Source organism: Cololabis saira, chromosome 17, assembly GCF_033807715.1.
Source record: "Cololabis saira isolate AMF1-May2022 chromosome 17, fColSai1.1, whole genome shotgun sequence".
Taxonomy (NCBI): domain Eukaryota; kingdom Metazoa; phylum Chordata; class Actinopteri; order Beloniformes; family Belonidae; genus Cololabis; species Cololabis saira.
In genome coordinates this window covers 8,984,145-9,011,646 of record NC_084603.1, presented here as the reverse complement: position 1 = coordinate 9,011,646, position 27,502 = coordinate 8,984,145, and positions in this window count along the sequence as shown.

Sequence of the window (27,502 nt, the reverse complement as noted above, 5' to 3'; positions counted from 1 at the left end):
GGGACCGCAAAAAGGTACTACTTTCTTCTGAGCGGAGTAAGATTTTGGTCCGCCTGTCGAGGCGCAGTCGCCACGCGCGGTCGGATCATGGATGTATTAATAGTATTAATAGCCTTTCCACACGGCGCCCCGGCCGTATGGTCGCGAAAATACGGTATTTATATATGAAATGTCAGAATAGGTAATTTTTTTGACGACACCCCGGTGGAGAAAGGCTGATGTAGGTCAAGAGACATTCATATTGATTTTCACCCTTTTTTTAACATGACCCCAGCGCAACTCACTCGCACAAATGCGAGTGGATACATATTTCTCTTCGCACCGGATGATTTTTATTCGCAAATACGATGAAAACTGTCGCACTGTACAGCCCTGTTTGGGTCACTCCGGATTTATACATTTTAACTCAACGCCACTCCATACCTTCTTGGTGGGGATATGCCTCAGGTCTTTGCCATTTTGAAATGGAAGGACTTAACTTGAGATCCAAAGCAATAAATTGTTAACTCCAGCCTTGCACTATATATTTTCTGTACAAACCTTTCACCCAAGCCTGAATAGAGTCAAAGCCCCAATGCAGCAACATCCCAGAGAATAACATTGCCAAAGTGAATTATTGTGCTAATAATAGTGTTGTGTTTTTCTTTTTTTAAATTCCTAATAGGACTTGTTTATGATTAAATAAATAAATGAAAAACAAAAAAGACTGAATGTTATGTCCCATTTGCACTGGATTAAACCTGGTAACCTGCAGTCATTTGTAATAATTATGGAAGACATCTGGGATTTAAATCCAGTGTGAATGCGCAATGTCTGTGAAATTTCCACCTTAAATCACCTACGCTATTTCAGCAAACACCAAGGTCATGTGATCATTTCAATCCTGTGTGAATGTACGTGTCAGTACTTCATTTTTGTGCAGGCAGGAACCCTTTTGAAAAAAATCCCCTCATCTCCTTTTTTACAGCATAAATATGGCCGATCCAGGACATAGTGTGATATTATATATTATAGCCTATATCCACCACACACAGTATAGTGTAAGGATCTGATATTTTTGGAGAAAAAACATAAAGAAGTCAATCCACATTAAACTTCATACAGAGACTTATAAACCCAGACATCCAGATATGCAGAAGAGTACGAGTGAGATGATGAAATGCAAGGCTGCACCACGCAGTAAGAAATCGTTACCTTTCATCAAGCTTCACCAAAAACTCTGATTACATTTACTGTTGCCATGGCAATTTAAACAGATAGGCCGATATGCCATTTCCTGATTTGGTCACTTGTCAAAAATGTAACGTGAAGTCGCTAAATCTAACTCTTGCATGTCTGATCAGATGCTTTTAACTCAAACTAACCTATACAGTTAAATAAAATAACTGTTTGGTTTTTTTTTTTGATAAAGGATGAACCGTTAAAATAATATAAACTTAAATGCTTAACAAAATTTCTGACATAACAATTTTGTCAAAAAAGAAACAAATGTAGCACCATTGTGTGTCATTTTCAAGAAAAAGCTATTATACTTCCAATTGGTAAGATATGAATAAACATCACTAATAAAGCCGAAAACTTTAATTGAGAACTCTACTTATAAAATAATATGCATTCATTGATTTGCTTATATTTTTCATCATTCCCTTTTTATTCAAATTTACTATACCAAAATTTGATGATGGAATTTCATTTCTGATCATTTGAAAGGCAGAGGCATTGTATTACTATGTCTATCCACATGGTAATATAATGTCTATTTAAATGTAATCAATCTTATGATGCAGACGCATGAAATTAGAGGCTTATTCATGGCAAACAAGATTGTCAGTCAATGTCATATGCCTCTCCAAGGACATATGTCTGCTTTTCCTCTGTTTGCTGAGTTCTAATTTATTTCTTGTCAAGCTTGATGAGATAAAGTGACAAGTGGTAAAAGATGGTTGTCAGGAGAAGACACAGTCTTTCTTTCTGACTCCTTTCGTTGGCTATCAGGGGTTCTGATCTGGCTGAGAGCGTGGCTGTCACACAGAGGGTCAATAGTCCTCACACTGGTACAAAATCTCTTTTTGTCCTGTGACTGACACAGGCTCACCATACACACAGATGCTATTGAGTGGTGAATGTCTTCTTGGGATAAAGGATTTAAATATTTCCAATACAAAAAAAGAAACAAAATCATAAAACACTGACCATTAAAATAAAGTGTTATTTGTCCTTATGGCACTACAGAAGTACTTTGGTCAGAAACGACCTCAACTCAATTTGGTTAAATAATAATTCATGAATACCCAAAGGCAATGATATTGTTGCAGCAAAAAGTTATTAAGTCTCTCAGTAGTATAAGTTACAAAAAAGCATCATAGCTGATTATAGCTGCGGGCAGGAACAGTCTCTGCCAGTATCTATTGCAGTGAACTTGAAAAAGCCTCTAACGAAAGACATTTTGTTGTTAAATCACTGTGTTATGTGAAAAATGTGTTGTCCATTATGTTTCACATCTTATGCAACATTTTTCTTTTCGCAGTCAGCCCCAGGGGCGGTAGAGCAGTTCCTGGGATGTTGTCAGCCTTTCTTTATCAGTTTGATCAGTGTCTTGAGTTAACTCCATAACAGACTTATGGAAGATATATTGCTGGACGATCTAAGCGTGCTCAAGCAGCAGTGTCTGCCCTGTCCCTTCTTGTGGAGAGCATGGGTGTTGCATTCCCAGTGCAAAATGTTTTACACGCGAGAATCCAGTATTTGTCCTTCTCCACCACCACGTCCTCCTCTTCTCCCAGGATGGATATAGTATTTGGGTTATTCCAGGTCCTCTAAAAATCCACAATCATCTACCATGACTTGTTCACATTTAAGATAAGGGGATTTTTTCCCCCACACAATATACTACTCCTGTCTAGCACCGAGAACCCCCTCCCCCCACCCACCCACAACAGAAGGGTATTTCTGGAGATGACAAGAGCTGTACTCAAAGTCTGAAGTGTACAGCGTGAAGAGAAATGGTGAGAATGCAATCCCATGTGGAAGCCCTGTGTTGCTGACCACCCACTCAGAGACAACTCGTGACTCACACATCCCACTCTATGGCCCCAAAGCAACCCTGTAAAGTTTCCTCACCTCCTTAGGTCCACCTCCCAGTCCTTTTAGTCAAAGGTTGCGTCCCAACAAAGGGATTGTAGGTGGACAAATAGCATTTTTTCATCTGCCATGCCAAGTGTGGTTGTAAATCTCCAGAGGCTACTATGAATGCGTTGGTGTATTGGATTTGTACCCTTGTGTAATGTTCTTTTTCTGTTGGTCCTTTCATTGTGTATTGAGTTTTGACGCTTCTGTTCTTGTCCCTTTTTCTGTGGTCCAGATTTTTCTGGGAAGCCTCTGTTCTTAGTTAGTTAGTTTGACGAGTTTCGCCTTTTCCTTTGAAAGTCTTTACCCTTGAGCCTGATTTGCCGTTTGACTTTCCTATTCTCCTGTCCTGATTATTCAAACCTATCAGCCTCAGTGTCTGTATATTGTCCTATCTTCCCTTCCTTCCCTGCTGATCTGATTTTCTCAGCCTTTCTAGCCGTGTTGCTTCACTTGTTGAATTGTCAGTAGTTGTCAGCAGTTCCCCCACCCCAGATCTTCACTTTTCTCAAAGCTGATGATGACATAAATAGGGTCAGCAGCATATCATGGCAGGATATAAACTGCTACGAAATGAATACAGGGGGATGCTCTCTCCAGATAATATGGACAGAAACTGATATCCAACAGTTCAGCATCTGGGGTGCAGAAATGCTCTTCAATAGTGAGAGTCATAATTACACCATTTGGTGTTATCACATTCAACATTTTATGGTCATCTACTAACATACGTGTATGTGAGGGACAGAAGGTTGCCCTACAGCATACAGGATTGGCAGTCCACCAGCAAGGGTTTTACACATAAAACCTGCACTGCTATCAGAGGATTTACAGATTAACACAATTAAAAATACTATAAAAGCCCAATGTGTCATTCAAATTTGTGTTCTGTCCCAAGCTGTGGTACAGTAGGTACTGTAAGATAAAGAGTGGTCTTTGGAAAAAGAATGGCTTATTTTAATTAAAAAAAAGGGTAGCCAGGTAGAAATATTGACTATGCAAGACAAATGTCAGGATAGCACACTGCTGGATCAGCCTCCTCCCTGCAAGCCTCACCAGGCCGGATGAAAATCCACATCTACAACAGTTCTTCTAATTAAGACAATGAAACCCACACAGCACCCAAACACTCAGCAGAGATGCAGCCCTGTATGACAGCATATTATTGTATAGTATGTAGCTTTTTGTATATTAATGACGAATAAGCTGGGATGGCTGTTACGTGGTATCTACTGTCACATCCTTCATTTCTATATTCAAATATTAGTATTAGTAATAACAATAATAAAGGTTTAATGTGTGAATTTTCTGTTTCTATTTTGCATATCTTGGCGTTTTGATGGTCACTTCAAAATCTGACGTAAGTTGTGATCATCAAAAAATACTGCTGTCTTTGCACAAACAACAGATATGTCACATGAAAGGCAGTTATCTCTTCCTCTGCTGAATTTTCTATCTATTGTCTGAGTTTTTTACTGGTCTGATCCATGAGATAACACTACGTCTTTGATATCCTTTAACTGAACTGTCAGGTGTCGCTCTTTATTCGCCATATTCACTCTTTTTACCATATTCTGTTTTTTTTTTCTGGTCTGCGTCTCTTCTCTCGTCCAGAAGAAGACTCAGTGTACGATATCACCGGGTGAGCTTCTGCTTCAAAACACACAATCCTGTTAGAGCTGGCACATCCCCGTCCATTTGATGCCAATCAAAATTCTGTATTGCAGTTTTTTTTACCGATATAATGAGCATAACATTGTACATAATGAGACATGTTTTTATGTCTACCTGATGCGGTATGTCATGGAACATTGCGATCCTGATGATGCACCCAAATATGATTACCTTGTTTTCCAGTTTTGAATAAGTGTGTTTGAACCGAAGCAGCAAGAGACTGATTCCATTGTAACAAAGTGATGGGCTTTTCTAATAAGAGCCAACTGTCTGATCAGGATTCAGCAGGTGTTCTGTGTAGAGGAGACTGACGTTTTCTTGGGACCATCCATCAGAGCTAAATGGCAGATGGCTTTCTCTGTGGCCAGGCAGGAAGCACACTAACACAATTGCTGCAAAAACACAGGGAGCATTCTACCTGCTGATAATCCACTTATGCACAGACCAAGACGCTTTAATCTGCCTGCTCCTTTCCTGCACACCCCCTCGCCATCCGACAAGGCCAGGCTCCATGCTGGAGAATCACCGCTGATCCATTGCACGTATGTACACAAGCTGAGCACTGGCAGGTCATATTTTGAGGAATCGTTAATTATTATCGTATGAGATAGGAGGATCGTAGAACAAATCTAAATCTTAGAAATGATCCCATAAATCTGAGTAAAGTGACAGACGTAGTACTGTTGAAGGTGAAGGTGACATGTTGCTTTAGGCAAGACTAAATTCTACAAAATATGAATTAACTTTTGAAGGAAGTATGATAAATGCTCCGTGGTGTGGGGAGCTATCCCGGCTGATGTCAGGGCAGGGTAAATCCTGGAGAGGCCATTAGTCCGTCACAGGGCTACACAGAAGCAGGTACACTTGTATTCACTCCTGCAGTCAATTGAGACTCACTAATCAGTCTAATATGCATATTATCGGAAAGTGGGTGGAAATCACGCAGAGAAATGGCATGGGGAGAACATGGAAAGGGTACACAGATAAGCCTCAGCTGGGATTTTAATTTGAAACATCTTGCCACACCACCACACGACTGTGCAACAATGACTGTGGCTGCTTCTATGCGAAATATATCAACTCATATAATCCTTCAATATAGCCAGGGACAAAACACTGTGTTATGTATTAGAAACTGTTCATAACACTCTGCCACTCTGTCACTTATTAGCATTCTTTGAAGCCATTTTTTATCCGTTCCTGAGATCCTGATTTCCAATTCATCCCATAAATCCCACCAATATATATATGTGACACATTTCTGTTATCTCTCATATCAGTCTTTTCCTCCTTTTTTCCTCTTGCTTGTCTCAGAGCTAGCATCAACCTCATTCTTCCTACCGTCAGAAAGCTGAAAACTCCTCGCCGGTTTAAACGGCCTCCTGCAGCGCACACTGTTAGGATCTGCTCAGGGTGTCAAACTGATCAGGCAGTCTGTGCCAGTACTTTATGAATCTATAATCATGCCATCTTATATTAATGTAAAGTTCATTCAAGTGGCGTGTTTGTATTGTCAAAGATTTTCTGATGGTCCAAATGGATGACAGAAAAGGTTTTTTTTATTTTTTACCTGCTTATTTGTTTTCCTGTATCACTCTTCTTTACAAACACTCTAGATTTCCATATAATGTATACATTTCTCAGACCTTTTACAGTACTTTTCAAATTATAAGCATGACATTAAGCAGTTTACCTTGAGTAATATATTATCCTTCTTCATTTTCTAATTGTGTGTAATTTCATGAGTACCTTTGCTGATTTCTAATTAAAATCTGGGTCCAGGAGTCTTACATTAAACCTGAGCATGGAGGTGTATCAGGTCAGAACCTGGAAGTCCCACAGGAAGTCATTAAATATGAAGATGAAATTTGATTGAGATCTGTTGGCAGGTTGTTTCTGTTGATTGGGCCTCATTAAAACAACACAGGCTTATTTAGGCTGAGCAGGTGGGTGTTATGTTCCTTACTCTGCCAGTGAAAGGTCTGCTGGGTTGAAACTTTGCCCAGATCAAAACAGATTTATAGCATATTTCATTTTCCGTATCCTGATGTGCTGAGCCGTACGTGCTTGTGAACTCATCCATTTAACAGTTTGAATAACGAGTTGTCCTCTTTCCTCAAAGCACGATCGCTGGAGCTCTACGGGGAGGAGGCGTCAGAGCGGAATAAGAGCAAGAAAGAATGAACAATTAGTGTAGCGTGGTGGAACAGCTCCATGACAAGGCAGAGGCGAAGGGGGAGGGAGCCATGAAAGAGGCCAGGTGCAATTTTGCATCCTTCCTGTCAGAGAGCTTAAAAGGAGAGCAGAGGAAGAGCGTTTAGCTCCAAGGGATGCACGCGGAATGCTGACCACAGGTTGGAAGAATCAGCTATTCAGGGCGCGTCTCATCTCTCTGCCCTACTGAGGGGGGTATCTGCCAAGTGAAAACTATTGCCAGAATTTTCTGAGGTGCTTGGAATACCGACAAGGAAATTGAGGTTTGGAGGATGAGAGTTGACCTTGATCACAGCAGCTGGGATGACTATGAGACTCCATGCTAGTGAAAAGAAAAACACACCATACATTGTTTTTTTTTTTTTTATACTAAACTATACTATTTATTGTATACTAGCATTCAACTGTTAAGAGTTATATTTCAACAAATCTATCTTATACAGTGGTCTCTCTGTGTTTATACTTTGTTTTCATTATAGAACACTTTTGCAAACAGATAAATATAAATTACACTTAAACTACCTCAGTTACTCAAACAAATGGTGAACTGTTGTAAACTATATGTCACCGTACTAACTCCCTTGCATCACACATTTGTATTCCTCCAGGAATGCTGGTGTGTTGTTTCACTGAATTCTGAACATTAAAACAAGAACACTACAGTATGTTGGTATCTTAAAAAAAACTTCAGATTCCAACCTTTAAATTCTTCAATACTGTTTCATTTAAGATTACATGGGTGTAGGATGTCCTCTTCTAGCACCCCCCTAGTTTTTGCACGGCATGTAAATAAAGAAGTTACTACAGCATGAAATGCATGCATTTACTAATTAAACGTTTGATGATTAGCTTTTTGTTGGATGCTTTAAAAAAGTGCTTGTATATTTTAAACAAAACTTAAACAGCAATTTATTCAAAATCTTTCCAATAAAAATGGAAGTCAATTGCTAAATTCTTCTAGAAACTCTAAAATGGGTCCAGCTATGGAGTAAAAGTTTTATGGTCTTGTAAATTCAGATGGCTCGTCTCTTTGATCATGACTATAAGACTCGCCAATTAATTAACAGATTGTCTTATACGCTTTTCTTCTTGAAAGGGTTGTCCTGTTTCTCCCAAATGCTGCAGATGATGGAAGGACAATACTCCTGTCTCTTGATACTTGAGGGACCACTACAAATTACATCCATTATGGCAAGTCAAATATAAGGCCTTTAATATGTTCTATTAATGAAAAGTTTGGATCAAAACACCAAGATAAACTCACTGCAACTGGCGTTTTAAATCATACTATTAAACTGAGATGTTTAAAAATGTTAAAAGCTTTTCATTTTAAATGTCTCTTGGATTTAACTTGTATCTTTGGTTTCTATTCACAAAAAAAGTTCCCAGGTTCTTCTTAAGAGGTTATTATTGTGCAGCACGGTTAAGCCTTTGCTGCAAATCCTTGGTGTTTGTCCATCGTTGACTGTTAAGAGCATGCCATAACCTCTTAATTTTCACTGCGGCGATGAGTGCCATGTTCAATAACCACCCTCTGCTTTCACAGCCAGCTTTTTCCCTGTCACAAGTATGCAAAATGTTGTCTTTCATTCTTCATTGATATTTGAGCTCCAAAAGTCAATAGCAGACATTTATTCATCCAGTCACGAATGCAGAACGTTGCTGAAAATAAAAAGCAGCAAGGTCAATATGTTGTTTAAAAGTAAAGCTTATCAGTAACATGATTCTAGAAAGCTTTTCTCCTTCATAAGGACCAGAGGTGAAAATGAAAAGTAAAAGTATATTCTACAAAAGAAATTTCTTTTTCGTGGCACTTGGCACTTGACAGCGAGAAATAATAACAAACCAAACCACTAATGGTGCCAAGTAAGACAGCACACAGCTCACAAAGTTGCTTATCCTCACACTGACTGTAATTGTATTGATCATGTTTGAGATGTTAACAAGTCCACCAATGAGGTCGGACAGGTTAGAGGACACACAATGGCATGAGGACAGCTGAAAATACCCTTAATATGTCTCATTAGTGGACTACTGTAGATAACAAATGTACTGCTAGCTGTGCCTATGGGGAGGCTGCGTTTGTCCTTGCAGGACTTTGGCTCTGCGTTGTTCTATATGCAACGCCCTGAAAACATCTTTTCAGGAGAGGTGAACAGTGTCCTAATAATAAACAGAAAAACCAGCAAACTCTTTTTTGAAAGTTTCTTCACTGTCTACAGAAAAATATCTTTCAAGTTAAATCAATAAGAATATTTATTAAGACAGGATATATTTTTGGGATAATGGAGTGGGTAATAGAAGGGAATGTGTCTGCCACTCAAACATTACATAAACTGTCTGTCTCATAGGGCCCCCTCATGGTGCCAAAAATCCATGCTGAGACATCAGGGGATGGACACAAGATATCTTGTGGTGCACTGTGATGTGTGGTGTATTGGCAGCTCAATGGAAGTGCAAAACCTCCTCAGTGGAGTTAAGTTTAAGACTCTGTGCTGGTCAGTCTGTGTATGAAAATAACATATCTTGCCCCCTGAACCACTCTTCCACATTTTAAGCCGGATGAATCCTGGTATTGTCCATACAGCCGTACATCCATCCATCCATCCATCCATTATCTTCACCCGCTTATTCCTATTCAGTGTCACGGGGTCTGCTGGAGATTAACCCAACTATCTTTGGGCAAAAAAGGCAAGGGTACACCCAGAACAGGTTTCTAGTCCATTACAACAGTGGTTCCCAACCTTTTCCAACTCAGGGACCACTTTTATGTCTCAAAAATGTTCGTGGCCCACCTCCGAACTTTTTAATTCTCCCTGTTGCTAGCCAGCTATCCATCTTTATACTCCAGTTTCAGGTATCAGCATCAAACGTAAATAAGTCAAGTGCAATGCAGTCCCGCTTCAAAGTGGTCCGACCGATAACAACAAAAGTCTCATTTGCTTGTCACATGTCTAATACTTGAAGGAAAACAAAAACAAAATAATGAAAATAATATTTAAACATTTTTAATATCATTTTAAACAAAACTGAGTTTTAACATTTAAAACATTATTCTGTATATTTTTATATAATTATACCCCCCCCCCCCCCACAAAAATCATACTTTTTTGGAAATGATTTGGCGGCCCACTTGCAATACCTTCGCGGCCCACAGGTTGGGAATCATTGCATTACAAGACCACATATAGACAAACAATAAAATTTAAAATTTCCACATAACCTGACGTGCGTGTTTTTGGACTATAGGGGGAAGCTAGAGTAGCTACTTGGCAGCAGATCTAATGGTTAATGGCAAGCTATTCCACAGCTTAGTGGCAGCCACAGCAAAAGCTCGGTCACCTTTTGTTTTGAGCCTGGATTTTGGGACGTCTAAGAGCAACTGACTTGACGACCTCAGTGCTCTGTCTGGTGTGCAAGTGTGGAGAAGTATGAGGTATTGGGGTGCCAAGCCATTCAGTGACAAACAGTAAAATCTTAAAATCAATTCTGTAGTGAACAGGAAACAAGTGCAGGGAGTTTTCCAGGCGTGACAACAAGGTCCTATGATCAACAGTATCAAAGGCAGCGGTCAAATCTAAGGTCAGCTGCACAACCAGAATCAACAGTTAAAACTAGATCGTTAAACACTCTTAAAAGAGCAGTTTCAGTGCTATGACAAGATTTAAATCAGACTTAAACTTCTCATAAATATCATTATTTTCTAAAAATGAGTTTAACTGAATAAAAATTACTTTCTCCAACACTTTAGACAGAAAGGGCAATTTAGAGATGGGCCTGAAGTTAGAAAGAACAGAGGGGTCCAGATTAGGCTTTTTGATTAATGGCTGCACAATAGCATGTTTAAAAGGAGCTGGAAAACACTCCGAGCTAAAACAGGCATTAATCAAAACAAGAATAAAAGAACCAAGTGAAGAAAAAAACTCTTTAAAAAGGCGAGAGGGAATACTGTCCGAGAGGCAGTTAATGGGCCGTAGCTCACGAACAAGATCAGACAGTGAGGACAGTGATATGGGCTCAAACTGATCAAAAACAGCTAGGCATGTAGGAGGAGCAGAAGGGTCAGGAGCTGCTAGGGATGGTACAGACCGAAGAGAGGAGATTTTGTCAACAAAGAAATTTAAAGTCATCACAAAGAGCAGCCGTGGGTACAATGGGGGCAGTATCACAAGGGTTAACAAGAGAATCGAGAGCTCTAAACAGAACTTTGGGCTTATCAATGTTGTTGGAGACAAGGTTACGAATGTAACCAGTTTTAGCAGCTTTAATAGCTCTCTGATACTCCAATAAACAGTCCTTCAGGATCCCAAATGAAACATGCAACTTGTCCTTCTTCCATCTTCTCTCAGCACGCCTACACGAGCGTCTGAGAGCGCGGACGGAGTCAGTTCACAGTTCAGAGGGTGGCTTGGAGCGCTTGCTCCTTGAGGGAGTAATGGAGTCCAAGATGCTCGTGCATGTAGAATTAAAAAGAGCAACAAGCTCTTCAGCACTAAAGGCCCTGACACACAAAGCCGATAATCGGCCGTCGGTGAGCTTCGGTGCTCGTCTGTCGCCATAGTTTCCCTGGTGTGGCCCGCACGTCGCCACAGGTCGGCCGCCCGTTGGGAGCTTTTCAGCCGATTCGACATGTTGAATCGGCATCGGCCGTCAGTCAAACAGCTCACTCTGTGATTGGCTGTTCCCAGAATTTCCCAGAATGCTTTTCGTCGTCATTTGCGGACTGAATAAAAAAAAAACATGGCGGACATTTCTTATGAATAAAATCAATATTTTGAGTTAGTTTCTGCATAAAAATTCGTTTTGATTACATTTGTAGCGAGAAATAAATATTTTACTTTCATAATATTCACTCAGTGAATGTATATAATCACTTGCTTGTCTTTTTCAAACCGCGCCAGAATAAAGGCTGATTTATGGTTCTGTGTTACACCAACGCAGAGCCTACGGCATAGGTTACGCGGCGACGCGCGGCGTACATGCGCCGTACGCCGTACCCTACGCCGTAGGCTCTGCGTCGATTTAACGCGGAACCATAAATCAGCTCCGGAGCCAGCAGGCAGAAAATCCCGAAATTTTCAGAGCAAATTTCTTAACAGGCGTAGCTACAACTGTTAGATTTCATCTATTAAACCAACATTTATCTTCCTAAATGATTTATTTCAGCCAGCCATTTATTTTAATTCTCCACAGAGCTGCAGGTGGTTGTGCCGTCTGTTTTGTATTGCACTTGTGTCTTCTCAATAAAGCTTTGAAAAAAAAGCGCTGTCCTCCTCCTTGAGCCCCTGAATACAGACTACCGCTGCCTGCTGGTATGGAGGGGAATTACCTCTCACGCATGCGCAGAACGTACGTGCTAGTTCGCCGTCGGGTGTCGTATTTGCGGTGTGTCTAGTGAGCCCGACCCAGCCCGACACAGGCGACGCGAGCAGACACAGCAGTCGGCAGAGAGCGGGCGACGTCGGGTTGGTGTGTCAGCACCTTAAGGGCACCACAACCATCCCCAGAAGAATGCATAAAGGCATTAAAAGCTGCAGAAAACTGCAGTGAAGTGCTGGAATTTATGGCACGAGAGTGGCGAGCAGGGGGACGAGCAGCAACAACAGACCCAGGGACAGTGGCAGAAAATAAAACAGGCAAATGATCAGAAATATAAGCACCATCACAAATTTAATTGACATAAACCGATAGGCCATAAGACAACACTAGGTCAAGAGTATGCCCTTTTTCATGTGTCAAGCCAGAGACCCACTGAACAAGATTAAAAGAGTCAATCAGAGCCAAGAAGTCTTTGACCAGAGGTCTGGTTTCACAACACACATGGATATTCAGATTCAGAAATGAACAAGTGATCGAAATCCACCATAATTCCAGACAGAAAGTTTCCAAAATCCTAGATGAAATCCTTTTGTATTTGGGTGGACGATATACCACCGCACACAGCAAGGGAGGACACAAATTTACTTCAAAGAGCTGCAACTCAAAGCTGGAGTATGTGGCAGATGGAATCTGCCGACAGTGAAAACTGGATTTAAATACACAGGCTAGTCCTCCACCTTTGCCAGTTGTAAAGCCTGTACCTATTGCCCTATAGGCAACACAGTTGCCTATAGGGCAACTGGGTTGGTTTTAGTTAGGACGCGTGCTTTAAACAAATTCAAAAGCTCAGACACAGGATCCAGGTAGGATATGCAGCAGCACTCAAAACGAACACAAATCCACTGTTTAAACTTATAAACATAAACCTGTGTCTGAACGCCACTGTCTGTCTTGCATGGTCGAAAACTGTCACTCTTCCCCCTGTCCCACCTGAGTGCAATCACCACCCAGGAAGGTAATAATGGTTTATGACAACCACCCACCAAGACTGATCGAATGATTGACAGTAGTGATGCACCAATTGTTCGGTAACCGATGGCAAAAAAACACTTTCGGTGTTCGGTGGAATAAGTGGGGGAAAAAAACGAACAATTAATAACGGCGTTGTAAAATAAGGAAATAGACTGGCCGCTCCGTCCCGTAACGTTGCGCACTACATAAATCGTTGGCCAACCAAAAACTAACCCCATAAGAATTTTACCTAATAGACTGGCCGCTCCCGTAATAAATCGTTGGCCAACCAAAAACTAACCCCATATTATTATTTTACCTAACATTCACCAGGAGGTGGAACCAAAATTTATGTTCAATAAATATTTTCTACCTTGTAATTTTGTAAAATATTTTTTTCTTTGAAAAGCATGCGTAAATCAAATGTATTTGATTTATGCAATTGTGAAAAAATTGGCAAAATAAATGAAAAACTGCTGAAGAACCATGTTCGGTATTGTTCGGTATTCGGCCAAGTGTTTATTATTATTTTCGGTTTCGGTTTCGGCCACAAATTTTCATTTCGGTGCATCACTAATTGACAGGTATAACATGACGTCACCATAAGGGGAATGACAATTCATAATCAGTTTGAGAATAATTTAGTAATATGTTTAAATAAATAAAACAAAATAAATCAAAGTATTTTGGCTCCAACACCAGTGGTTCGAGGGGAGCTGAAAAATATACAGTCAGGAGGGAGAAACTCTGAGAATGGAATAAACTCACCAGCATGCAGCCAGGTCTCGGTTAGAAACATTAAATCCAGCGCACGGGAGGCGAAGAAATCATTCAGCAGGAAGGTCTTATTTGCTAGCGATCTAGCCCGGGAGGAGCCACCAACCCGGCCAAGTTGAGCAGAGACTACCGGCGAACTCCGACAAGCGGCGCGCAGAACAGGCGCCGTCAGCAGGCCAGGAGGAGCAGAGCCTGACCGTCAGGCCGACGCCGGCCGAGGCGACGGCGGGGATGCGCCGGCCGGCCAGGCAGCATCAGCCCGGGAGCAGCAGGGGAAAGGCAGGGGATGACAGTCCGGGTCCACGGTCCTCTGAGCTGCACTGAGCGTCTGATGGCAGAAGAATAACAGTATGCCTTGTGCAGGAGGCGAGGATTAGCCACACAGGACGACGACAGGTAAGCCTTGATTTTTACCAATAGGCCACCACGCTTTCCCCGTCTTTTCCGGTGTTCTGCCAATTTCTGCTACTTTGCCAAAAAATGCTACCTAATGGTTTTCTACCTTTTTTTTTTTTTTTAAATCAAACCAGAAACGTACAATAACATTAAAATAAATGGCAGACATCATTCAATAATATAAAACACAAACATACATAGGCATCATTATAGTTAAAAAAAATATGAAATTGTTCTCTTCACAAAAAAAAGCTCAATAAAGTGCAAGTAGTTCGTGACCTTAACAATTACACTAAATAATAAAAGGAAGGCAATAGCCTACATTCAGATATCTGTAAACATTTCTTTTATGAGGTTGACAGTGGTATTACATTTTTTTGTTATTAACCAATTGTATTATCTCAAAATACATTTTCAAATCAACTTTAAAGGGAACTAAGGATGGATAGGATTTGGAGAATTTTGCTTTATGAATGTGAAACTTAGCAACAAGAATAATTAAGTTGACCAGTTGTTGAATTTTGTAATTTTGGTTTTTGTAATAAAGTAAGATATCTTTAGCTTCTAATTTAATTACATTATTAGTTTGTATGTCAAAAAAATTCTTAAATTTTTTTCCAGAAACTTAAAGTATGTTCACATTCATTCTATCGCTTTATTTGATATCCATTCAGTCATTTGGCCTTTATTTAACCAGGCAGGTCATTAATAACACATTCTTATTTACGATGACGGCCTGGCAAGCAACAAGGATCACTTGGGGGGGAAAAGGAAGTGGTTTAGGGAGTAAAACACAGTAAAATTGTAGCTCTACAAAGGTAGAAAACCATTAGGTAGCATTTTTTGGCAAAGCAGCAGAAATTGGCAGTACACCGGCACTTTTTAGCGGGATGGGGACTATTTGAGCGGCGCAGGTGAGCAGGAATACCTGCCAGCAAGGGAGGAGGGCTTGCAGACCAATCTCCCAAATCGTGCCTGAGCATGTATAGTTACATACCACCAGAAACTTGGATGTTTAGAAGAGCTTGGCGATCATATGCAAGCACAGCCGAGACATCCCGACAGGCAGCAGACAGAGACAAACAGAGCAAAAGCAAACAACAAACTCAGTAGATGCAACCGACGGCCCGCCAAACATACTGGCACCATCTTTGATTTGGCCATCTCTTAGGGCCAAATCATTAATTGCTGCTGCGTTTAGGTGACGCTGGCTAAGTACAAACGGCTGATTGCTTTGGTAAGCTCAGTAGCATGACGATTACGGATGACGACGTTTTAATGGCTAGGCAGTTGCTGAGTCGACTGTCAATCAAAAGATAAGATAATCGAAAGATATATTAGAGATTAGTGTATTGGTTTATATAAATTTACCTGAAGTGGTACAAAACTATTCAACCCCCTCAGAGTTTCCATGGATGTAAAATCAAATGATAGAGACCAATACGGTATTTTGAACCCCATTGCAAATGTTCATTTCTCCAAATTGGGACATTTTAACATGGGAGCTGATAGAGATTGATCACTTTTGCAGCCAGCCTCTAGTGGCCAGTTTAGGAACTGAATCAAATCTTACTTTTGCATAGGATTCAACCCAGATGTTAATTGGTTGGCACTTGGAAAACACCCAGAGAAGAAAAAAAGACAAATTTAACACTGCCACCACGGGATTGCACAGCAGGGACAAGGCAAGATGGGTGGGTCACTTCTTGCTGACACTCCCGTCAATCTGAAATACGGTATTTCTGGAATCAGACCACATGGTCTCTTTTTTTTCCTATTTTCTATTAGGGGACATATTATCTAAAAAGAACCAAACAAACTTTGACACACATTATTTACTGAAGGGTCTTGTTACATGACTTTTTTTCCCCCCCAGACAGTGTTAGTTGTAAGGCCTTCATGGATCAGACTTGCTGCAGCATATCCTCGTACGATCAATGACCAGGCAGGAATCTGGAGAGTTTAAATGCTACTTTAAGTCCTGGATCTCTTTGTCATACTCTTCAACCTATTTACGAGCTGATTTTGCAGTCTAGGGCACTTTGCCTTAGGCCAAGGTTACCTTGCAAAGCACTGAAATAGAAGAATATGATCAATGTTTAATGTTGAGGCCGATTAGCTTAAAGTTCAATTATCCATTCGCTCTGACTGAGGAGAAAGTCAAATTCCCAGTGCCCTCTGGGGACAACAGCAATATTCCTATGTTGTAAATATTTAGCAGGAACAAGTGACTACATTTACATGCATAACAATATTACAATTTTCAACTAATTAATACCTTATTATGTTCCTTTTAAGACTAAGTCATATAAACAGGATTATCTGACCACCTTGAATTAAAAAAGGTCATATTCAGAATGAGCTACAGCGAAATTAATTGTGTATAGTCTTTAAGGGATTTTTTTACTGCATGTCTAAACTTCATCACACAACATCTAGCTGGAGATTCCACTGCATCTTGCAACATATATTGCTTATTTGTGGTCAAGGATACAGCAGAGTCAGAACAGATTGGGCAAAAACTAAGATACACTTTTGAGGTAAGAAAGAAATCCAAATAATGCTCCATGATTTGAGGGATATGAATATAATGAAGGCTTTGGAAAAGCACAAGCACTGCAGTGTCAAAGAGGGACATAATTTCACTATTTAATCAACACTGTTCTGCACGTCAACAGGAATATAAATCAAATATTCCATCTGCATCTCATGTAAACATCTTAATCAGAATGCTTTCATACTTACAATAAAGTGAATAGTCTTGATATTATTCTGCATGTAAATATAGCCAAAGGCACCTGGTCAGCTACAAAAACAAATGAAAAGTGTAAAATCCATTTTTTCCCTTTTTTTGTCTACACACTGTGACTTTATCCTTGACTTCATGATCAGCAAAAGATAAAACCTTTCTTTCAGTTGCAACAAAGCTTTCAGTAGATGCTATTTAGGGGTCCTTAATGAATAAATGACCATGCAAATGCTGTCTGACTCGAGAACATGGTGCTACCAAGCTTGTGAGGTGAAAGCCAAAAGAATGATTCATCAACACTACCATGGGCGATGATAATCTATGTGCCTGTTAATTTACAGTCTCTTTAAAACGAAGCCCCTGAACCAACATAATTCCTCTGACGTACTGCTCATGCACTTTATCCACTTATTTAAAACAGCTCGTTAGACACTTAGCAACTGCAACAAGATGCACAGAACATAAACAGGTTCTGTGAGCTGTTCTGTCTCCCTTTTCTCTCATTATGCATTTCTACCCTCCTTCCCATTACTCATTTGCAGTATATCTTACACAAAAACATGCCAGTGTTGTGAGCTACAATAGATGATACCAATGTGATATGTCAGAAAGCACAAAAATATTAGGAAATAGCTTGGTATGTGTAAAAACTATTTTCGTCAGAAGAAGATCAAAGTGAACAGAAGCTTCTCTTAGCTAGTTGTGATGTGGGAACAGGGTAGTTGAGCACCGCTCCATGCAGCTGACTCTTAGTGTAGAGAATATTTCATGGCAAGCATCACAGAGCTGATAGTGCCGTTAGCCACGGGGCAGCTTTGACAGACATAAGAAAGAATGTCTATAACGGGGTGTTGGCTGCATTAGTATTCACAGGCATGAGTACAGACCACACAGACACGTGTACGAGTATATCATATAAAGTATAAAAGACATTGTCTAACATACCCAACATAATCTCAGAGAAAGTTTCTTTTTTGACTTCATAAGTTAGTTGGGCTTTTGAAAACTGACTTACTTTTATACAAAATCCCCCACCATTCTGTTAAGCACTAGTATAAGGAGCATTCATGACACTAAATGCAATGCATGATATTTAAACTTAATGTTGCATAAAGCTAAGAAATATTTAGCTCATTAATAAGGTGCTTGGTTATGTACCACTTCATTGTCAGTACCACATTGTCATTTGCTTGCATAACGATGCAATATTAAGCCAAGCCGTTAAATGGGTTGTTGGTCTTCCAATAGTTTTAGGGAGCAGTATTCAGCTTTAACTGCGCTGTGATGGGCTCTCCAGAGAAGTCAAATCATGTAGTCTTATTATAGAAGGGACCAATCAAGGGTACCAATATCGTCCCCTTCAGTCCTACTTTTTCAAGGTTATTTTCAAAGATAGCTCTTGTCTTAGTACTGTACAACATGTGGGATGGGCCTTAAGTGAGCCCCGCCACAAGAGACGAGGAGTAACCCTATGCTGTAAAAAAAAAAAGAAAGGCTTTCAAAGGCCACAGAGAAACCGGGCTGCAGCTAATTTAAACCCCTGGGAAGCTTGGATGGGTGCTGGCTTTTGTCCTAGTGGGATAACGTCAGGCCACTTTAGTTCTGAGCATGCTGGGCATCGTGCGCAGCGAAGGCACTGTCAGCTTGTGTGTCAGCATTACAGCACTTAAAGGTAATGAGATTTAGGCTTTCTGCTTCATAAAGTATGACCGCCTTGAGAAACCCTTGAGACAACGGTGGCCGTGTTCTGCCTAGAAGCACAAAATAGACTTACATCGTATCAGAATTGCCACATTCCACAGTGAAAAATGATTATGGACTCCGGGGAGGCATGTTCTTTCTGTCAGTGATATTGTGCCCGTCACACAGTTTGTTTCTCAGAAGCGTGCTTACTTGCTACACTTCTGTCTGGAAGAAGGAATATCATCTTTACAGCTTGTTGAATTCAAACTTATGTATCTCTGAAAACACCCTGTTGGCTACGATAACCATGTTTGTTTGCTCCAGTCAGGAGCATTCAAAAGTAATATCATTTAATGAAAACACTGACACCCTCTTTTTATTTTTACATGTCTATACTGTTAAAATCAGTGCAAACTGGAAGCTGCTACGTTGTATCATTTTTATGGAAGCATCTTTAAAATAGATCTATTTTCTGCTGTTGTATAATGAGCTACCTTCAGTCAAGAACTGTCAACATGAATTACTGTCTGACCACCAAGTACAGGCTATGCTGCTTTTGTAATAAAATACATCCAAATAAGAATATAAAGACGAGTTGGAAAATAGCCATGCCACTTTGTAACCTTCTATTTCACATCACATGATCAGAATACTGTGTTTATTCAGCTTTATTTAATGTGTGTGTGTGCTAGTACCTGGAGTTATTTTGAGAGGGAAGAAAACAGTTCATACATGATGGAATATCTTCCACTGAATCCGCAATGCCATGTTTAGACAAGACTTTCTCGACAGCTTATCAAAATGATCATTTAAATGCATCTTTTATTTATTTAACCAGGTTACCCTCCATTTGTGATTATCCATAACTGTCCTCTCCTTTTTGAAAACAATGTCAGGTTCTTTATTTCAGCAGGCCAGCATCCAAATTAGCTTCTTCTAGCTTCTAGCTTCATGATTTGGTGCACAAAAGCTAATGCTTTATATAAAGCAAGCATATCCTAAATGTTGTGGAAAATATAAGATCAGCTTGCTCAAAAAATGAACATATTTGAACTGCAGCAAGGCAGATGTTCATAATCTTCAGTCTTGCCTGTGGCTGACATCAGAGAACATCCTGGTGGCAAATCCATCCTTTTCCTTTCTCTCCTTTTGGTCTTCTTTGATCACTCGCAATGTTCACACAGACTGATGTTAAAAGATCATTAGGTCAAATGATAATTTATCAAACCAGAATATACTAAGTAAATTGAGTAACAAGAATATAATGCATGCTTGGGACACGGCTTGCCGCATGGTTGCTACATGATTGATACTGGCGTGTGCAGTATAAGTCCTGGCCTCCTCCCATACAAGTACAACCATCGGCTGGCTGGTAATTGGCTGATGTTTACATTGCCCCTGGTATATTTCTCCCTTCACACGACACATCTGTGTCAGACTGTTCACTTCACACTAAGAGTTGTCAGAGCTGTGCTCTGCAATCTGATGTATCTTGGAAATTTAAAAAATATCCATTTAGAGCAGTTATAGAAAAGAAAAAGTAAAATAAAGGTTAATGTTCCTATAACCTATTCTGAAGTAGTTGCCTCATGTTATCTGGAGATCCTGTGTGTGAAAATATGTGTGCACGCTTGAGTGTGTTGTAAACGTTGGAAAGATGGGAATCAAAAGTTTATGGAGACTTATTCCTGGTGCTAAAATGCCAGATGGTGAAACAACTGAACTGAGTCCAGGAAAAAAGTCTCGTCATCAGTTCCAGTTTCACAATATTTTTATTAGGATCCTTATAAAAGTAAAATATATAAACTAAGCATGAAGGAAACATGGAAATGAACGAAAATAAATATATAAAAAAATCTGTAAAAGTCAAAGTAGTTTTATGCAGAGTAATTTAACTAAAACTTCCAGATCTATTAGATCAAATCACATCACATTGGAAATTTCCCCTCTGTGGGACTATTAAAGGATTTCTTATCTTATCTTATCTTATCTTATCACAGAACTGTATATGCATATAGTCTTAAATTACCATTTACGGACATATTCATTATGTTATGTTATTAAAAGAAAGAGAATGCTCTTCATCATCTTCATTACAGATATTAGACTATTATCTTGCAAATGCATAGTGTTTTACTGGTTTGAATGTGCTCAGCAATGGCCATTTGGTGTAGTACACCTCCCTATATTGTTCTTATCTTTGTGTGCCCCACTCTAAAATTCTGCAAAACTCCATGCAAGGGGGCTTTTGGGAAATCATTTCACTTGTGCTGGTGGAAACACAATAATAGACTGCAATAACTAATGACATTTAAGGTTTAAGGCGAAAGAACTATTCCCTCACTAGACTGAGACGGAGAGAAAAAAAGAAAAGAGAGAAAGTGGTATAAAGTATTTTTTTTAAATGAGATATGCGACTGCCTTGCATGTGAAGGTATGATATTAACTATAAACAACCATGTACTATCTCTGTTTTCTTTTTAAGAAGAGACAGGCGCTCTTGGGTAGCGGTTCCCTTTTGTGCTGTTCTTGTTTTTCTTTTTCATGTTCAAATATTATTTCCAATTAAATTTGAAAGAGTATTTGATTACTTTAAGGAGGTGCTGTCTCGCTCTCGCAGTCTCCTATCCCTATACTTTTGGGCAACAAAAGTCACCCAAAGTAACTGTGGACTACCATCTCAACTGTCTTTTGCAATGACTACCGGTACATATAACTTTATAGCTCTGTCACTCATCAAAAACAATGAAAGTAGGTCATAAAACTACAGCAGACATCACCACACGGACTAAAGCTGCAGTAATCCTGGGCTTGGCTACTGACCGGAAAAAAAGTTAGGCGACAAGGGAGAAAAGCCGTCGCATTAGCACACTGACACACCTCAGTATTCCACGGTATGTGCACATTTATGCTGCTATGTTGTCAGATGGTTCGGTGGAAGTTATTGGATATAACGTTGGAACATCCGATGAGAGCATTGAGACGGCATAAAGAAATGTATCTGATTGATGTCTGATTCATCTCAACATATATAAATGAGGCTTGAAAATGATCAATGAACATCCAAATCCATGTGCTTATTTATTGCTTACACTGGTCATATCTGATTTACACCTCCACATAGGAAGAAAGAAAGTCAGAATTGGGTCACTTGAACCCTATGGTGTAAATTAAGTCCAAGACACTCCAGAAAGTAAAATAAAGGCAACCACCAGGAGTGTTTCAATTATAGGAATCACACTCCTCAGCTACCCTGGGATGGTCTAGGGATGCTGCAGACGAGAATCTGGTTGATACTCAAACCTCAGGTGCAGACAGAATAATGCAGGCTCTGTCCTGGATGTGAGATTGCTGGACCAACCCTTTACCCGTGGTAGACTCGTGGAGGATGCAAGGGAGGCTGCTCAAAAGGTCCACCTGTGTTCTGTGAATTTGGAAAAGGCATTCGACTGTGTCGCCTGGGGTTATTCTGTGAGGTACTCCAAGAGTATTGGTGCTGGTGCTGTTTTTATGGGCCATTCAGTCCCTATAAAAACAGAGTGACAGTTATGTCTGCTATGGTGTGCAGTTGGTAAATTGGATTTTAACATGGGCGAGAGTGGGACGCTGTCAAGGCCGCCCTTTGTCACATTCTTTCCGTAACTTTTATGGACAGAATTTCTCAAGACATTCAAGAAGTAGAACGGGTCCGATTTGGTGGCCTCAGAATTCCATCTTTCTGTTTTACAGAAAGGTTGGCATCATTGAGCAAAAACCTCCTGCTCTCATTGGGGATGTTTTCAGATGAGTGTGATTGGCATAGGTGAGAATCAGCACCTCCACATTTGAGGCTACGGTTCTCAGTCAAACTGGGGAAGGGAATTCCACCCAGTCAGAAAAGGTCGGACTGCCGCCTTCAGAATTGGGGTGAGATGTTGCTTCAAGTAGAGGAGTTCGAGTAGCTCAAGATGTTGCTCATCCGTGAAGTAAGAATAGAGCAGGAGATCGACACATGGACTGGAGCAGCATCTGCAGTAACGTGAACTCTGAAGCACTGCTGTGATGAACCAAGAGACAAGGATCTTTTCACCAGTCTTATGTTCAACTATGATCACAAATTATGAGTAGTGACTGAAAGAATGAGATGTAGAAACAAGTTGCTGACATGAGACGGAATGAGAGGATCTCTTTTTTTTTATTTTTTTTTTTATTTTATTAACATAGTACAAACAGCGACAAAAGACGACATCAGTTACAATTGTGTGTGTGTGTGTGTGTGTGTGTGTGTGTGTGTGTGTGTGTGTGTGTGTGTGTGTGTGTGTGTGTGTGTGTGTGTGTGTGTGTGTGTGTGTGTGTGTGTGTGTGTGTGTGTGTGTGTGTGTGTGTGTGTGTGTGTGTAAATAATAAAATAATATATTGAAAGTAGATAAATAGATTAAGAATATTAATTTGAAAAGAATGAGAGGATCTGACGTTCAGGTGGGGTTCGCAGCAGAGTGACGTTTAGACGGTACCCTGGTTAATATGTCTCCTGGATGCCTTCCTGAAGTGGTGCTTTGGGAGGTCTGGGAGATCAACTGGGGGATTGTAGGGCGGTACAAAGAAGGGGAGGGTGAACTACTGAAGGGCTCACTGCATTACATAATTTCAGAATCTCTACCAGACTAAAACGGCTGTATTCTACTTATTTATTTTTTTAGAGTTCACTTTAAACACCCGAATAAAGCCTTGTGAAAATAAAGCATGCAAAAAAGGCTTTCCTGTGGCAAAAATTCCCAGCAAGTCATACTTGTGCATTGTTTTCCTATTAGCTAGTTAATCAAGTGCATTTGATTGGCTACTTATCTTCTACATTTTCATCATGCCATATTTTGTCATTCATGTGAGGCTCTATGTCCTTTTGACCTGGGGATAACCAATTAATTTTTTCCCTTCTATATCACAATACATTAAATATTGGAATAGAAAGAAGGGCTACTTTTTTGCTTGACAGTTTATGCTGCTTTCCTCTTTTAAATTTTAAATGGTTCAACAATGCAGTTACTGTATCTTTAACGCTTAAAAGAAATGTTGAATGAATTCCCATCCCTACAGGGTAGAGCTTTTGTCCTTGAATGCTCTCAGTGCTGGACTGTTTGCTGCTGCTTGCAGTTTCATTCTGCTTTATGAGGACTTTTCTTTTTTCTTTTTTTAGCATCTAATGCTGCCACAGTTACACCCTATACTGCTAGAACAATTGAGAGCCAGCAGTCTGCAGATGTATTTCAGTGAAAACATCATCGGTAATAAAGACATCAGTAGATTTCAGAAAGCACACTTGATGCTATTTTCTATACCTTAAGAGATAGTTGGCATTGAGACATTAAATACTGTCTATGAAAGTCAGTCGCAGTCTGCCTCCATCACTTCAATCATGCCGCTGAGCTCAGACAGCCCAGAGCAGAGACCTCTAAGTCTTTGTATTGCTTTCCTGATTGCCATGGGAGAATGGCTGACCTCAAGACCACAGAGGAGCTAGTATTACTCACCTTGACCATGCCCTCCCTCTGCAGGTTTTCAATCAGAACTGGCGCCTTGCTCCAACTCCCCAGCAGCCACACCTGAGGGTCACGGCTCTTTCAAACATCTACTTGTGACAAATACCTGGCGGAGGATTGGCCCATGAGAGACAAGATAATAGGACCTGCAACAAAGACAGGGGGAAAAAAAGATGTGAACAAGACAGGCCACAGCATGAAGATAGACCAGGTAGGGGGGTGATTCTTCAGGCAGACCATGTGCAAAGTGCTACAAGAGAGAAGACCGTATAATTATTGAGATATTCACTAAACAGAGAGTTCTCCTAACACTAGTAGGTTATTGAATATTGATATTCAAAGTACAAAGTAAAACACAGGATGCTAATGAATTTTTATCCATTGCTAAAATAATCAATTATTCATTCTATTTTTAGGGTTTCAGGCAATTAAAGTTTTTATTCTTAGTAAAAAGGCACATAGTTTTAATAACATCAACAAACCCCCCAATCTTCTAAATCTTATCAATTATGCATCTATTACATTTTCCCTGCTGAAAAACCCAGGTATCTTGCTTTTTGCCAGCCGTTTTAGTGAGAAAACAGAGGCAGAAGCGCAGAGAGAATTAGAAAGATGGTAACAGCAAGACATATTAAACATGACAAGATTTTGTTGCCTTGTTTTTTGCTCTCAGCCATAATTACATTTCTAATTAGCGAGCAGTGTAGAAGAAATACATCAAGAATTCAATTTACAGCCCAAACTCATTTGGCCAAGAATGAAAATGAACTGAGAGAGGGAAGAGGTCTTTGGTAGGGAGGCTTGGTGTTCTCTGCAATATTCAAATAAAGATGCCCGTAAAAATACACTCACCGGCCACTTTATTAGGTACATCTTGCGGGTTGGACCCTCTTTTGCCTTCAGAACTACCTTAATCCTTTGTGGTAAGATTTGACAAAGGTACTGGAAACATTCCTCATAGAGTTTGGTCCATATTGACATGATAGCATCACGCAGTTGCTACAAGTTTGTCGTCTGCACATCCATGATGCAAATCTCCCGTCCCACCACATCCCAAAGGTGCTCAATGGGATTGAGATCTGGTGACTGTGGAGCCCATCTGAGTACAGTGAACTCATTGCCATGTTCAAGGAACCTGTCTCAGATGATTGGCGCTTTATGACGTGGTGCATTATCCTGCTGGAAGTAGCCATCAGAAGATGGTACACTGGGGGCACGGTGGCGCAGCTGGTAGTGCAGCCGTCTCACAGCAAGAAGGTCCTGGGTTTGATTCCTGCCAGGGACGCTGTGGGCGCTGAAGTGCGTGTTAGTTCCCCCATGACTTTGGTGCCCACACCCTGGGTGGGGTTGGTGAAAGGGCCTTTCTGTGTGGAGTTTGCATGTTCTCCCCGTGTTCCCTTGGTAGCTTATGTGAGCTACCCTCACAAAAACATGCACACAGTCCTGGGCTATACATGCCCCCCTCTGGCCAACCGGGGCGCCAGATGGGGTGGGGAGGATCTGGCCGGAATAACGTGATCCTTCCAAGTGCCTTCACCTGTCTGGTGATAATATGCTCACTCCTCAGGTTAAGGAGCTCAGTGTAGGGCCCTCCCGGGGTTGGTAGAGGATGGCAATGCCCAGGACTGTCACTTAGGTAGGAGCACTGGGTGAAAATGGGAAAAAATTGGGGATACAAATATTTAAAAAAAAAAAGAAGATGGTACACTGTGGTCATAAAGGGATGGACATGGTCAGCAACAATACAATGTGGTGTTGGCACGATGCTCAGTTGGTACTCATGGGCCCAAAGTGTGCCAGGAAAATATCCCTATCCATCCTACCTGAACCGTTGATACAAGGTAGGATGGATCCATGCTTTCTTGTTGTTGACGCCAAATTGTAACCTTACCATATGAATGTCTCCAAGCAATGTTTTCTTCTGTTGTCCAATGTTGGTGAGCCTGTGCAAATTGTAGCATCGGTTTCCTGTTCCTGTGGTCTTCTGCTGCTGTAGCCCATCCGTTTTAAGGTTCGATGTGTTGTGTGTTCAGAGATGCTCATCTGCATACCTCAGTTGGAACGAGTGGTTATTTGAGTTACTGTTGCCTTTCTATCAGCTCAAACCAGTCTGGTCATTCTCCTCTGACCTCTGGCATCAACAAGACATTTGTGCCTACAGAACTGCCACTCACTGGATATTGTAAACCCTAGAGATGGTTGTGTGTTAAAATCCCAGTAGGTCAGCAGTTTCTGAAATACTCAGACCAGCACCAACAACCATTCCACATTCAAAGTCACTTCAATCACTTCTCTTCCCCATTCTGATGCTCGGTTTGAACTGCAGCAGATCCACTTGAACATGTCTACATACTTAAATGCATTGAGTTGCTGCCATGAGATTGGCTGATTAGAAATTTGCGTTAAAGAGCAGTTGGACAGGTGTACCTAATAAACTGGCTGGTGAGTGTACATTGTTGCACAACTGACCAGGTGGACCTACCGTGTACAAGCCTATTCCTATTGAATTTAAACTTCACAGAGAGTGAACATGGCTGAGAAAGCTTTTCCAGAGAAGAATATTTAATCCGAAAAGGCAGGAGTCAGGAAAGCATAGTACACTTAAAAACTCCAACCCTGTTCGGCACATCCTCTCGGTGAAAATCATCTCGCTCCTCAAACTGCAGGGCGTCTAACATGTCACACTGGACTTGGAAACCTCTACCCAGCTGACCTGATGACTTCAACCCATCAAAAGGGGAAATAGTGAGTCCCTTTTAAACTCGATAGTTTTTATTCATGTTTGGCCTCTCCCTGTGGGCTACTCCTGAGTAGCAACGACATAGCTGTGGGGTTCAGAAGAGGAATGTGGATTTGTTGCAGCTCTTTGTAGTGTCAGCTGTGCGTTGGCATCACACCTCTGTGAAACACTCAAATGTGATGCAACAATGCTAGGTAAGAGTGAAGAACTGCCAGGGGCTAAATGAATATGTTCTTCCCACCATGCTATCTCTTGGCTCCATCCTCAGTACTCTTTTTGACAACGGAAAACGAGTTG